The sequence below is a fragment of the Bombyx mori genome, chromosome 15 (genome assembly GCF_030269925.1).
Source record: "Bombyx mori chromosome 15, ASM3026992v2".
NCBI lineage: Eukaryota > Metazoa > Arthropoda > Insecta > Lepidoptera > Bombycidae > Bombyx > Bombyx mori.
The window spans coordinates 2,702,704-2,718,906 of NC_085121.1; the positions used below are offsets into that span (position 1 = coordinate 2,702,704).

The 16,203-nt window shown below is 40.4% G+C and overlaps 1 protein-coding gene across 1 annotated transcript in view; it reads left to right on the top strand.

Annotated features, from left to right (window-relative positions):
* The window catches only part of LOC101741356 (uncharacterized), a 138,480-nt gene that overhangs the window by 372 nt on the left and 121,905 nt on the right, over positions 1–16,203 (top strand). The window lies entirely within an intron of this gene.

Here is a 16,203-nt window from a genome sequence, read left to right on the forward strand (position 1 = left end):
GTTGTTTTGCTACTGAAACCGTGCCAAGTTAAACGTAATTATAAGTAGGTACTTAGATTCAAACACCTCGTTCTGATTTCCTTAAAAGGATCAAACGAAGGTAGTCCAGTGTCTATTGGAAGTTTATAATGTAATTGCATAATATTATGAAGCTGATTCGTAAAAGATTCGCGTTTTTATATAAACGATAAAAATTAACGGTTCTTTTAATAACTGATAACATCGAACGAAATTCAAATTAACAGATTAATAAAGCTGTTTTCATTTGTTGTATAATAATCTATTTTAATCCAAGAGAAAGGCTCATAGAATGGCGATCGATGTTTTTGTGTAGTTAGAATATTCCTGTTGCTTTACTTGCAAATAGGCATGTTTTGAAACAGTAATTTTACTTAAGAATATATTACCTACATATACAATTTCCTATTTCCGTTATTATTATAAATGTTGTTGGAGTAGGTAAGTAAGATTTTTTAATACAGACAATCTATAAACATCTTCGATTTATCTGAGTCGTACCTAGACATAATTACACACACGTAAACAGTAAATTATCCGAAACGTTGGATATAATGTAATGACAATAAAAAACGCGAGGTTATACTGTAAAAGTACTTTTAATTACAGTTATGGAAATCAATCGGTGCCGGCTCGAATCACACCGAGTTACTACTACTTACTACTTAGTAAATAATAATAGGTTACAAAAATCACTTTTTTTCCTACTTATTCTAATAACCTCAAGGAGTCATACTAGATTCACCAAGCGAGTAGGTGAGTTCACGGGGCTCTCACCTGACGAATTTGCTAACACTAGCCTAGCTAGAGTTTTGGTTGGTTTTGGAGCCAGTTTTGGCAGGATCTTTCACCGGATCGGAATCGCGACCCACTGAGAAGATCCGGCGAGATACTCAATGGGTTGTGTCTATGTGACAAAAATCACGAATATGCATCACCAACACTGTAAAAGAAGAAATTCTCAAAACTTCAGAGGAGACCAGACAAGTCTGAGGAGACCCCCAAACTTAATTTAAGGTCTCGACTAATTTGGCAATATTGTTGGCAGACAAAGAAACAACTTTATAGTTTTAGTTAAGAAATTATCGTTTTAATCGAAAAAAGTATATAATTGGCGGTCTAGAAGGCGTCCCAGACATGTTTCGATGAAGCACAGTAATTTATTTGTTTCGTTATTACCGCTATAGGAAAATAAGTACATACTCGGATGTCTGTCGAATGGAAAATATATGGCCGGTCATAGATATCGGCAGTATTAAGGCTACTGTAGGCTTACGACGAAAGGAAGATCTCATTCCCGATCCTGCGGACAGAATGGCAAGCAGTCAACGTCGCCCAAAACACGTCATTTCGGTTCCTCCCGATCCACTAAAGGTGCTTTTAGGTACCTCAAGCACCGGTTATTGTTCTAACTTCGTTCGAAATTAACCCACAGACACAGCCCACTGAGTTTCTCGCCGGATGGTCCGAATGTTATTCGGAACTTGTATATATGCAAGCTTATCTTGAAAATTTCGTAAGCGAGATTCACGCATCTGTCAAATATCTTGCGTTGTATGATGGCTACCGCCACACTACAATCGCAGCAGATTCTTTATTACCATCGAGTTAAAGAATGCCAGAGACACAGCTGAGACACCACTTAGCACTTAGCACTTTAAAAACTCGTCCGAAGCAGGATATTTGACAGCGCTTACCGTCAGACACAGCCCACTGAATTTCTCGCCGGATCGTCTCAGTGGGTCGCCTTTCCGATCCGGTGGTAGAATTTACGAAGCGCTGCTTTTTCTGGGGCTAGTGATACTAAATTCGGCAGGTGTGTGTGAGCTCACCTACTCGTTCGGTGAATCTAATATGACCCTTCGAGGTCACTAGAATAAGTAGGAAAAAAAACAGCGCTTAGGAGATTTCCGCGCGGGATTATAACATGTCCGTCTATTGTATGCTGTCGCGTAGGGAATTAATGAGCTCGAAAAATTCCCCATAGATCTCCGCATAAACCTTGCTTTTGTTTTATATTAGAGGATAATCACTGGTTGTCACCATTCTGGTGGCGTCATTATGATATTCATAGGCTCCGGGCACTCAAACAGACAGATATCAAGCGATTAATAATAATTTGATTATTGTTATTGAATGAACATCTTTTAAACTGTACAGGATGTCCGAGGATATACTTAATTATGAATTGTGGTATTGTTCTTTATGTCTTTGAATATTTATGATCACTAAAAACACTGTTGGTACATTCGTTGTTAGAAGTATTCATAAATTACTAATGCTCGCTCGCCTAATATACGAAATTCGACTATTCTGAATTCATTTTATGTGTCTTATCTCTTGTTTTGTTATTCTATGTTTAAAATATAAGATTTTTTCGATTTTGTAAAATTAAAAACTAAATATTGGAATTCAGAGCTCGTCAATAACTCTTCCTTCTTGCGCCGTTTTCCTCATTAATGAGGGTCGTGACTCTCTCGCTACATCTATCTCTCTTTTAGGATTGTTCTCCATCTGCTGCGATCCTTGGCATCGTGGAGCTTGAAGTCCAGACAAGACCGAATTTGATCTGACCGTCTCGTGGGACGTTTGCCTGTCGTCAATAACACTAAACGTAAAAAAAAACGGTTGACAAACAGCGGAAATGGCACTTAACTAATTTGTCATTGCCGCCTATTTATATCTATATAAAAGATATATTTGACTATAGTCAGCAGTGATTTTTTCTCATTTTATTCCCAATTGATGTGGTTGTTTGATAATTTTATTTTTACTAAAAACGAAACGCAAGCATCATCATTGTGACTTAAAAATCTTCAGGGGATTGATTGAAGTGACGTGTCGCCAATATTGAGGTATTATTACATTGATGCGTCGACCGCTGTATATAGCAGTCTACTCAACGCAATTAGCTAACCGGTTCCACACTGTTTCGTGATGACTCTTACGAATAACGTTAGGGAACATTAAAATAAGATAAATGAACATTTGTTTGTTCGTAATCGATTCCGTCACAAATGTTTGACAAACTGGCTGTGAAAATTTGAAAAATTATATCTATGTAAAGTTCCTAGGGCTAGTGTTGATATGGTGTCATCAACGAACGACGTCTAGGATTTAATCCAGGATGAAATTTATCAAAACGCTGCAAATGCTAAGCGCCGATACTATTAAAGCCTTATCGTGATAATAATAATAATAATATAATAATATAATAATAATTTATTTATTTCTCTCTTAAAGGTACAAGGTACATACAAATTCAAATGGAAATAAATTAACCTTATAATTTATTTTGTAAGCCTTTGAAAGAGCTGAAGTCTGTACTAGGTTCAAAGACCTGTATTACTGATCTCCAGGCTCCCTCCTTCTTAAGAATAGATTAGGTTAGGTTAAGTCGTGAACAGATGCTGCGGACTAGTGTTGAGAGATCATTAGGTGTTATATTTTAAGAAGGTCATTTTACGTGTGTGTGCGTGTGTGAATGTGTGTGTATTTGGATGTGTGTGTGTGTGTGTGTGTGTGAGTGTGTGTATATGTGGGCGTGATGCATGGCAATAAAAAGAAAATTATGAAAATGTGGTATGAAAAACGGCGATGGTTGACGATTAAATACGCCGGCCTCTACCGTACGACGACCCGACAGGCTGCCTGGACAGTGCCGCTGGTGTTCTGAGATACTCCGCTGGTACAGAACCAGCCTACCAGGTCGGAACGTGATACTCCGCTGACCGGGTTGCTTTTATACAATAAGTCTGGCAGCGACAGCGATGCCGGCAATACGGAGCGCACTGCGAACCGTAACCACAACTGAATGCCAGCGGGCTAGGGTGACGGTAACTTGCGACGCAGCTTCGACACCCTTCGGTTGCTACGTGACGAGCACCAGGAGAAGACTGCCTTCTAACAGGGCTGGAGCTGGACGAACACCTTTCTCCGACGGTGGAGAGGGAAGCAGAGTGCTCTTGTTTCCTTTCCGCCACCAGGGCTCTTTGCTGCCGAGCTTTATGGCTGACACCAACAGTTCAAGACCTGTCTTCGCAACGAGGATGTGGTGCTACTCCGCGAAAGCGTATACTCCGCTGTGTCCTCGTCGCAACCACTGTAGTGGTGGTATTCTGGCGTCGGTTTCCTCGGAGCGAGGCGGTGCAGGTGACGGCTGAAGCAGCCGTATCCCGTGAGCACCTGCGTTGTCTGGAAGGTGAGACATCTTCGGTCGCGATTCACTCAGACCGAGATCGCATCGCCTCGACGCCCGTAAGCACGCTAAAAACAACATAACCAATCGCGCGTGCTAAAATCAGTGTAGTATCAAAATCATGTTATACCATTTGCACTATTACCCATTAGATTAAAAAAACCTGGATTTTATTAAACACACCTCGTTAGTGTGAACGCACATGTACGATGATTATACAGTTACTATACCGATTGACTTGTAACGCACTCGCTGTTACGATGACGCGTATCGAATTGGTTTTAGGTAGTTCACTAATATTTATTTGTTGTTGAACTTTAATGAACAATTTCGATTATATTGTACAAGATGGAGTCATGGAGTCTCCGAGTGTGTACATTATTTGATATGGAACAACGATTACCAATGAAAACATTTCCAAGTTTCGTGAAAACATATGTAAATACATTGTAAAATCGCTTGCCACACTTTGTGATTTAACCGTTGCAATCATGTAAGTATTATCAGTATAACTATTCTCGGGTGGACGACTTAGACGTAGACTTTAGACTCAAATTTCATTGGGTATTTTTTCCTTTTTCCAAATCAACAGCGTTCAGCATGTGGCTTTAATCCGGTTGGCTGTCTTACCACGGAATTTTGACTTTTAATGACAACCTGTGTTTTTTTCGGGGTTGGGCTCGAACCTCCAGCTATTTTTAAATGCCTAGGGGGCGCGCGGAGTATGTGGCACTGGTCCGCGACTGCCACCCCGAGGACGCCCGACCGACGGGTCGTCGAGGCGATAGTCGACGACCAACGACGTCGGTCTCCGCGGTACGGCGGCCCGGGCCGCCCGGCCGCCCGGACGATGCCACTGGTGTTCCGGGATACCCCGCTGGGCCAGAACCAGCTTGCCGGGTCGGAACGCAATACACCGCCAACCGGGTTGCTCTTCCACAGTATGTTCGGCGACGACGAAAATGCGGACCGCATCGTAGTTCGCAGCCGCCGACGCGTCGTCTCGTCCTCCTGGTGCCAGCGCGCTAGAGTGACGGTAGCGTGCGGCGCAGCCTCAAGTCCCTTAGGGCGCCCCGTGACCATCACCGGGAGGAGACTGCCTAACCTAACGTAAATCGTGACCTGTCTGGCTAATAAAATAATAATAAAAAACATAATCCCTTTTTAATATCAAACTAACTCACCCTTTAATTCCTGTTCAAGTTTGCGAATCCAAGGCCTGCAATTCCCAAATGGATTTTATGCCGACCTAAGTAACTGGTTCCTCTACCAACTTAAGCTGTTACAAAAATAGCAATAACAAATTAACAATTCCAGCTTAACTTATTCAACAGAACGATAAAAAGCGCTTATTAAAATTCAAATTACCTTTTAACTTAAGCATTGTGTTGAGATTAAAATGTTGAATTTGAATTATTTTTTTGTAGAACAGATTACGTGGTTCACTACGCTGTTCATGTTTTGCAATATCGTAAGAATTCGTGTTCGACCTCCGGTCGTTCGATTCGAATTTTGACAGAATCTGAATATCATCTTTGCCCGTCGCTATTGCTCTAATAACGTCCTTACGGACCTAACAGATCCAATAACTCTTGCATTAGACGCCTTCAGCTCTAACGCTAGGAGCAGGCTTGGGGACACCGGCAACCGTACTCGTCGATATCGGCAAAGAGTTCGACGTGCAACCTAACCCATGTATCAACCCGCTGAGTTTCTCGCCGGATCTTCTCAGCGGGTCGCGATTCCGATTCGGTAGTAGATTCATTCGCGGTAAAGTTGCTCTCGAGTTGTTAGGTCTCCTTCGGAGGCGCTCGGCATCTGTTAGATAAACTCACCCCTCTTGGCTGAGCCTTTGCTCGCCCACCTGTCCTGGTGAGACTGGAAAGGCCTCCAGGCCATCAGTAACCCTTTAACCATAAAAAAATTGCTCTAGTCGCACGAAGCTTACGAAAGTTTTTTGAAAATTTCAATGGAATCTTCAATATCGGACAGCGGTTTGACTGCGACATTATGTCCATGCGTCAATGATCACCAGGTTGGAGAAAGGTTCGTCAGTCTTTGTATAAAATATTTCGGATTATTATTGTTAAGAACAAAGTTAGCAGCGATTTCAAATTCGACTGCAAACCGCAGACCGAAACCGCGAACCGCAAACGACACTTCGGTATTTATTAGTATGGGCTCGGCACGGCTGGCGAGTGAACTCGCGTTTACGTATATGGTTTACATGATGGCCGAAAACCTAGCGGTGCGTGACCAGTCTCAAATTTCGCCAATTACGAAGGAATATAAGCCAGCTGCATAAATAATAGGAAGAGATACCCGATATATTGAGTGTGGTGTGATCGACGAAAGAAATCGATTGTTGTATTGTGGGGGTCTTTATATAGCTCTGGATTGAGGCCTACTTAATGGAGTTTACCGAATTTCTGAAAACTGGTCTGAGTAGAATTTTTTTGCTCTACCTAATCGTTCTAAATCTCTAATCTAATCGGTGGGGGAGCTCACGGGCTCAACCTGAGAGAATTGATAACACTAGCCTTAGCAAGAGCAGTGCTTCGCTGAATTTAAGTAGTACCGGATTGGAATCACTGAGAGAATCCTACGAGAAAGGCCTACGAGTGGCTTGTGTCTATGGGTTAGTTCGCACGAGTTCGAACTCATCGACTACGACGAAAAGTTCCACGAGGGCATGAGTAGAATCAGCAACAGGCAGCGTTATAGTATTCTTGAATTTCCATGAGCGACGATGACTACTTACTGACTTACTTACTCGTCAGCTGGACCATGTGCTCAGCTGCCTACAATGGTAACAAAAATGCAGATATGCTCTGCTGCTCTCACCGCCATGCTGACGGTGTTGTTCTCCAAAAATTACAATTGCAACATTTGCAGCAAACAGATTACGGGGGGCCGTAGACGCCGCAGTCTTTCCAAGAGTTTTTACTGGTGGTAGACGTCTTGTCACGTCTTTTACGTCGGTTAGGTAACACAATCTTGCCTATTTCTGTCGTGAAGCAGTAATGCGTTTCGGTTTAAAGGGCCGGGTAGCCGTTGTAGTGTTAAAAGTGAGACCTTACAACTCATGTCTCAAGATGGGTGGCGGCATTTACGTTGTAAATGTCTATGGGCTCCGGTAACCACTTGATATCAGGTGGGCCGTGAGCTCGTCTAAGCAATAAAAAAAAAGAGTCCAGATCTGACAAACAGACAGTCACCTGTTCCATCCTCTAACCTCATTTACGTTACATCGAAATTTACATTAAAATTACCATCACGAAGTTTGCTTTGAAATAATTAATAATTCTATACCCTCGCTTCGTCGCGTCTAAAATTAATTACATGCTCAAATTGTTATAACCTCTTCATTCAATATGCAAGCTATAAAATCAATATTGAAACGTTTCATGGTTGTCGCTTCAGGATAAAACTGGGGCTGATGCTATAATTCAATAATTCAGTTCAATTAAATACATATATTTGTATAAAAATTAAAAAGGAATGCATTTAACGGTTAGGTTAGGGATAACAAAAGACGATTCACTTGATAGTAAGTAGTCACTTTAGAAGTTTTAACGACAAAGGGAAGATCTTCCACTGAGTGGGGGAAATTTCTCGGTAGACCAACAGTCCTAATGTTGTTGTTCGAAACATGTTTTTTTTTTTTTTTTTTTTTGCCTAGATTTGTGGACGAGCTCAAAGCTCACCCGGTGTTAAGTGGTTACTGGAACCCATAGACATCTACAACGTAAATGCGCCGCACACCTTGAGATAGAAGTTCTAAGGTCTCAGTATAGTTACAACGGCTGCCCTACCCTTCAAACCGAAACGCATTACTGCTTCACGGCAGAAATAGGCGGGGGGGTGGTACCTACCCGTGCTGACTCACAAGAGGTCCTACCACCAGTAATTACGCAAATTATAATTTTGCGGGTTTTGATTTTTATTACACGATGTTATTCTTTCACCGTGGAAGTCAATCGTGAACAATTGTTAAGTACGTATTTCATTTGAAAAATTGGTACTCGCCTGCGGGATTCGAACACCGTTGCATCGCTACGAATGCACCGGACGTCTTATCCTATAGGCCACGACGACTAAATATGGACGACTTGTATATGGATGTTAGAAGACCGCTTCCGCAAACTAAGTCAGACGATAGTACTAATGACACCTTTGATGATGGAGTTATTTAGACAAATGTTGTAAATAAATATATGTGCAAATCTGCGCCACGCCGACAGCTGATGCTCGGATCAACGAACGCACGGGGCGTTCGTTGATCCGAGCATCAGCTGTTTTTCATTTTGTGTTTCATTGCTGGTTTTTTTTTAGTAAAGTAATGTATTTTTTATGTACTATCATTTTCATTTAGCTGTACTAACATGATGGAGCGTAAATAATGCTAATAAAACGTTTTCAAAATATGTTTTTTTTTTTTAAATCAGGATAAATTTTTTCAAAGGTGTGTCATTAGTGCTATCATCTGTCTTCGTTTTTGGAAACTGTCTCCTAACACCCAGTATGCTTATTGAAAATCTTGAATATGTCGTAAGCGGGATTCAGGCATCTATCAAATCATCCTGCGTTCTATGATAGTTATCGACACAGTCACTATTGTTAATGGTCAGTAATGCCAAGTGCACAGTCTAGCTAGTCCGTAATATGGCATACGATGTACTTGACCATCAACCTCAAAATCCATTGAAAACTAATAAAATAAGTTATACAATCGTAGGTAGATCCAATTCGGAATGAAACCAGATATTAGTTTTGAAGTTGAACGAACGGAGTGTTTCATAATAGTTCTGTGTAAGTTTCATCCCCTACAAATTGGAATTACATTCAAATTGGTTTTGTAACAAAATTTATACAGAGTCATTCAGAACACTGGTACTAGCTAGGTTTCCATGAATATAATATCGATGTGTGCATATTTCCTACGAGCAACGCTATACATTGGGATTTATTTCGCTCCGGCTCCGCTCGAGTCTTTAACAAAAATTTCAACGTTGTTTTATATTTTCAATTAAAAGAACACTTATTGCGGCATAACTATAATAGTTAGACATATGCTGTCGCGACACTTTTTGTAAATAATAATGTGTTCTACAAAGCCGTAGTATATTATTTTATTCTATCATTAATAGTTTTCGCAGGGCACGCGATGTAAAGAATATTTTAGGTATTTTTTAGACCTTGGGTTACATTATTAGAGTTCTAGTAAGGATCCCTAATTTTTTACAAAAAAAAATATAGCCGATATCACTCGGGAATAGTGTAGCTTCCAAACAGTGAAAGAATCTTTCAAATCGGTTCAGTAGTTTTGGAGCCTATTCAATACAAACAAACAAACAAATCTTTCCTCTTTATAATATTAGTATAGATATACTCTGAAGCGGTAGGACTGTTCGACGTGTGATCTAGTCCCTAGACACAAGGGATCGCGTTTCTCGCCGGATCTTCTCAGTGGGTCGCGATTCCGATCCGCTGGTAGATTCAGCGAAGCGCTGTTCTTGTTAAGGCTAGAGCTATCGATTCTCCTAGGTAGAGCCTGTGAGCTCACCTACTCGTCCGGGCGTAGCTGGGATAGCCCCTTAGACTACCAACCATAGGTAGGGGGAATACAGGACCGACTTCAATGTTTTTTTAGGATATCTTCCGATTGCCCGAGTGGCTGAAGTTTGGTATTTCTTAAATATATTTTTTTTGCTTAGATGGGTGAATGAACCCACAGCCCGCTGGTGTTAAGTTATTACTGGAGCCCATGGACATCTACAACGTAAATGCGCCACCCACCTTCAGATATAAATTTTAAGGTCTCAAGTATAGTTACAACGGCTGCCCTACCCTTCAAACCGAAACACATTACTGCTTCACGGCAGAAATCGGCAGGGTGGTGGTACCTACCCGCGCGGTATTGGTATCCATCCGATAAAATTCAAATCCAAGATCAACCAGCAAAACGGGCCAGATTTGGCTATAGGTCTGCAGTTACTATAGAGCTGGCTTGTGGAGAGTACTTAACAGTAGGCATCGGCTTGGCTCAGCCCCTGGCATTTGCTGACCTCCATGAGTGACGGTAACCACATACCATTAGGTGGGTCGTGTGTTCGTCTGCTTACAAGGGCAATAAAAAAAACATAATGGTGACCTAACGAATGCCTTTAACTGGGCTGTTGACAATATCAAGGCTGATGGTTTTAATCCTTTAAAAAACCAGCGAACAATCTCAGTTTCACTATGATTAAGGTTTTTTTTACTTGGAATCTCAGTCAGCTGTTCTGTATTTTATTAACGACATGAACATATTTTGTTTTCATTTAACCTATAATAGCCCAAGAGCCCGCGACGGCCAGACCTTCGTTATTTTATAAAAGCTGAAAGTTTCTCTGTGTATGCCAAATTTGACAGCTATCGCGTAACCAAGATGGCCGCTATGAGCTATCAAAGTTCGCGCGTCCCTATTGAAAAACCCTATAATTATCGCGAGATTTACAAATTTATTTTTACCTAAGGTTACTTGCAGGAATTGCATCTCTGGGGTACATATGGAGCAAATATACGACTATTTACTAGATTTTAACAACTACGATTAATAGATTAATATTAAACTTCAACTAGCATGCGTGTATGTAAGGGTGTCGCGTATATTATGTTTGTCCCAGAGTAAAAAAGTTGAGAGTCGCTGATTTAGACGATGTATTGTTTTATTATCCGGTTGCACTGATGCACGTGGATTTTTTAGTAATTAATAAAGTCAGCGTGACAGTTATTGTTTGCGTAATGAAATGTCACATTACTTAACAGGGGAGATTGTTGTTTCAAAACTTTTTAGTTTTACACGTTAGGTTTACTTTCTTCTACTCCAGCTATTACTTATATTCATTATTCATGTAGGACTCGTCGAAGGAGTCGCTTGTACAGATCGGTCATCATAATAAAAAGGCACGTATAGAAACAATTCGGGAGGTACTTTGGTTATTCTTATTTTTTAATATCTTACATATATGCCAATCTTTGCCAACCTTTAGAAGACAAAGTGTTGCGATTTCCAGTATATGTTGCGTTGTACTAATTGATCGTTGGATTATATTTATTGTTTTGAGATATTTATTGTTTTTTTTTTTTTTTTTTTTTTTTTTATTGCCCCTGTAGGCAGACGGGCATACGGCCCACCTGATGGTGAGTGGTTACCGTCGCCCATGGACTTCAGCAATGCCAGGGGCAGAGCCAAGCCGCTGCCTACCGCTTAATACTCTCCATAAGCCTCGTTTGAAGAAGGACATGTCATAGCGCTCGGGAAACACCGTGGAGGGGAGCTCATTCCATAGCCGGATGGTACGTGGCAAAAAAGATCTCTGGAAACGCACTGTGGATGACCGCAGTGGCTCCAGGTAGTATGGATGAACTCTACTCCGGTGGCAGGCGGTGCGATGGTAAAAACGAGATGCTGGTATCATCTCGAACAATTCCTCAGAGCACTCCCCATGGAACATACGGTACAAAATACAGAGGGAACCGAAGTCCCTCCGCAGACCCAGAGGCTCCAAACGATCCGAGAGTACCCTTATTGTACCCTTATTGTACACTTGAACGACTTAAGAGAACTATAAAATTGATGCTTTGCTCTTAGCGGCTCGATTTGAAAGGTCGGTGTCATGGCGGACCTCGTTCGCTGACATTTTAACGTTCAGAAACTGAACACAAGGCTATAGTGTTTTTTTTAAATTATGCTGATTAAGATCTATAAACGAATGCTATCGAACATACCGAATGGAACATACGGTACAAAATACAGAGGGAACCGAAGTCCCTCCGCAGACCCAGAGGCTCCAAACGATCCGAGAGTACCCTTATTGTACCCTTATTGTACACTTGAACGACTTAAGAGAACTATAAAATTGATGCTTTGCTCTTAGCGGCTCGATTTGAAAGGTCGGTGTCATGGCGGACCTCGTTCGCTGACATTTTAACGTTCAGAAACTGAACACAAGGCTATAGTGTTTTTTTTAAATTATGCTGATTAAGATCTATAAACGAATGCTATCTTCCACCTTGAAACGATGCAATCGAAATCGTCCGTAACCACGAAAACTGTACTGTTCAAAACGTCGGTAATAATATTATAATTACAATTAAAAAAAAATTAAGTCATCGTGACCCAAAGGATAAGACGTCCGGTGCATTCGTATGTAGCGATGCACCAGTGTTCGAATCCCGCAGGCGGGTACCAATTTTTCTAATCAAATACGTCCTTAACAAATGTTCACGATTGACTTCCACGGTGAAGGAATAACATCGTGTAATAAAAATAAAATCCGCAAAATTATAATTTGCGTAATTACTGGTGGTAGGAACTCTTGTGAGTCCGCGCGGGTAGGTACCATAAGATGTAAGTAATAATGTATACAGTAAGATGCTTACCACTTCATTATCAACGTGCGATGTCAACATGCGCGTCAACGTGCTTGTTTATACTAAGCTTGGAATTAAGTGACTATTGAGAAACGTTATTCATTACGTTAATTGAGTCGACTATTATCAAAGCCGGCAATCTGACTTTTGGACAATGATTGGTAAATCAGAAAAACGAATTATTGACTTTGTATTCCATTGGCAGTCACAAAACTCTTCGGAACGACATCTTAGATAAATAACAGGTTAACTATTAACCTTTATTTAATGCAGGTTTTGAACCGTATTCTTTGAAGGAGACGATTATATTCAAATCAATCTGAATTGACATATCAATAAAAATATTTTGTCCAAATGCACAGATTGCCACCTTTGATAATAGACGACTCAATTGTAAATGATGCCGTATCGCTCTTAAGTACGTTTCAAATTTGAATCTCGATTCCGATAAGGATTTCTTTCGCCGAATGCACACGCCCAGACGCTTAGGATCCCGATATTTGCACCGCACTTAAAATGCTACACTGGTAGTCCTTCAATTAATCGTATCCAGAAATGCGAAAACTTAATTAAGACAACTATAAATAGATAATAACGATGAATAAGTCAGTAAAAGAAGACTATAAAATATTTATGGCGGCCGTTTATAAGTTGATTGAGTTATCTTTATTAGAATTATTTGGATCGGTATTATCCACTCTGTTATGTGCCTAGAAGCAATCTTGATTTTCGGTTAAGGCAGTGCTCGCCAACACGCGGCTCTTTGACTCCCTTAGACGCCTTCAGCTCTAATACTAGGAGCAGGCTTAGGGACTCCGGTAACCGTACGTGTCGAACTCGACAAAGAGGTCGACGTGCAACCTAACCCATGCATCAGCCCGCTGAGTTTCTCGCCGGATCTTCTCAGTGGGTTGCGATTTCGATCCCGTAGTAGATTCACTCGCGAAGCAGTTGCTCTTGAGTTGTTAGGTCTCCTTCGGAAGCGCTGTTAGCAAATCCCACCCCTCCTGGCTGATACTTGCTCGCCCACCTGTCCTGGTGAAATTGGAAAGGTCTCAGGGCCACCAGTTATCCTTCAATCATAAAAAAAGAAAACTTTGACTCATCCGCGGAATGTTTCGTTCAGGCACGGAATATATTACTTAATATCTTGCCTTGTAAGAGACGAGTAAACATTTTTGAAACACAACGCTGTAAAAATAAACCTATGTAAAAAAAAAAACTGAATAACTTTTAATTGTATGTTATCCATGTTTGGCTCTTTTGATCGACAAGGTTCCGGCTTATGGTGTGGCGGGTAGCCATCACAGAACACAAGATATTTGACAGATGCCTGAATCTCGTTTACGATATTTTCAAGATAAGCTTGCAACAAGATAAGCTATATACAAGTTTCGAACAACAACATTCGAACCATCTACCGAGCAATGACACCCACTCAGTGGAAGATTTTACCTTCGTCGTTATCCCTAAACTGGATTAGGGGAATCCCGATTAGCAGTTACAGTTAAATTGATAAAGAGATTGAGGGAACACACGTGATTAAATCCACAGAAAAGAAAGCCTTAGAACATTCTATTTGATAATAATATGTATAGGACCGTAATAACATATTTACTCTCCACCTGCCTTGGTAAAACTGGAAAGGCCTCCGGGTCACCAGTAATCTCTCAAACATAAAAAAAAACGTATTTACACTTTTCAAAAACCGAAACGTTAGCTCAACTGGCTGCCGATTCGACTCCATCGGAATAATCATATTCTTTCTTTGCCTTTATACTTATCTTTCATCCTTTCTTATCTTAAAAGCCGCATTGAGTTCCACCGTGATATACATATTGTATACGCATATGTATACAGAAAAGTTGCATTACCTAATGATGCCAATACATTCCACAAAGCTTTATGGTCAATCCTTTACAGCTCAGAACATTTGTGGAATGCAATCCCGATACGTATACATTCTAAAACATTAAATTCCTTCAAAGTATTTTTTTTAATTGCTTAGATGGTTAGACGAGCTCACCGCCCACCTGTTAAGTGGTTACCGGAGCTCATAGACATCTACAACGTAAATGTGCCGCCCACCTTGAGATATAAGTTTCAGTAATTACGCAAATTATAAATATGCGGGTTTGATTTTTATTACGCGATGTTATTCCTTCACCGTGGAAGTCAATCGTCAACATTTGTTAAGTATGTATTTCATTATAAAATTGGTACCCGCCTGCGGGATTCGAACACCGGTGCATCGCTCAACACGAATGCACCAGACGTCTTATCCTTTAGGCCACGACGACTTCAACTAACTACTTAAAGGACATTATCTATACTTGACAATTTAGTTATATTTGTGTTTAGCATGTCTGATTAATGTAGCCTATGTATACTCCACTATACTCGTACGTATGTATATATTTATATATCTATTAAGCGCATATTAAACATTATAATTATACTATTGTTTTATTTGTTGGTATATCAGTATTTATGTACAACGTTATATTTACATGTGTAATATATTAATATCATCATTATATTATTGTGGTATGTATGTATTTCTTTCATTGCTTAAGTCTGCAAGTAGACTAACATTAATATCTGTCCTTAGATTATTCTTGAGCATCTGATGGTCTCCTAGAAGATATCACTCTTAACAATAAGACTGCCATTTCTGCTTTTAGTAATGTTTTGCATTCATTTTGATTTTATATAGAGCATACGATACTAGTCATCAGCAAAAATAATTACAAAAACGATTTATCTATATATCGTACTCATATAAATGCTAATAAAAGCAGCTTTCATTAAGGATCAGTCAGGTCGGAAGACCGTATAAGGGTGGGAAATAATTATGCAGAGATCTAGATGTTCATATGAGTTTAATTGCGAATGCACGCGGCCTGGTTAACGACACGTTGCGTTTAATAACTAGACGCAAACGAGCTGTTTATTATTATAATCAATCCACATATTCTATACATTCATATTTTGATCACAAATATATCTGTCGCATCCGGAAACGGTAAACGAAGCCAAAGCCCGCCTTCTAGTGGATGTGGGTCGCAACTACTCGTCAAATATCGGCTCCCTTCGGGTGGTGTGCTTCGGCAGGGTCGACATGTAATCGCTTGGGTTGTTCCATGGAGATTCGTTGCCTGACTTATGAAGCGAGAAGACGTCTCGGAACTGTCATATAGTTTTGTTCTACGCGTTGTTATATTTTGATTTCATTAGCTCTGCCTTTGTATTTAAAATAGAATCTCATTGTACGGCTACCTATAAAAGTCAACGAATAATAGTGATCGTTAACTTACTTTTAGCACCCACTTACTGATCCATCCATCGCCTACATAAACAAAGCCATAGAGCGTTATGGCTTAAATCCACTATGGCAAGGCAACTTGTTTTTGCAAATGCACTTATCACTGCTTTCGACCTCTATCACATCATCATCATCATCGGCTTCTCTCATCCAGCTCTTGCCAGCTATCGTGCTTATATCGTCACTCCAACCAGCCTGAAGGCGTCCAGCACTAGGTTTACCAATTCGCAAAACTGATAACTGT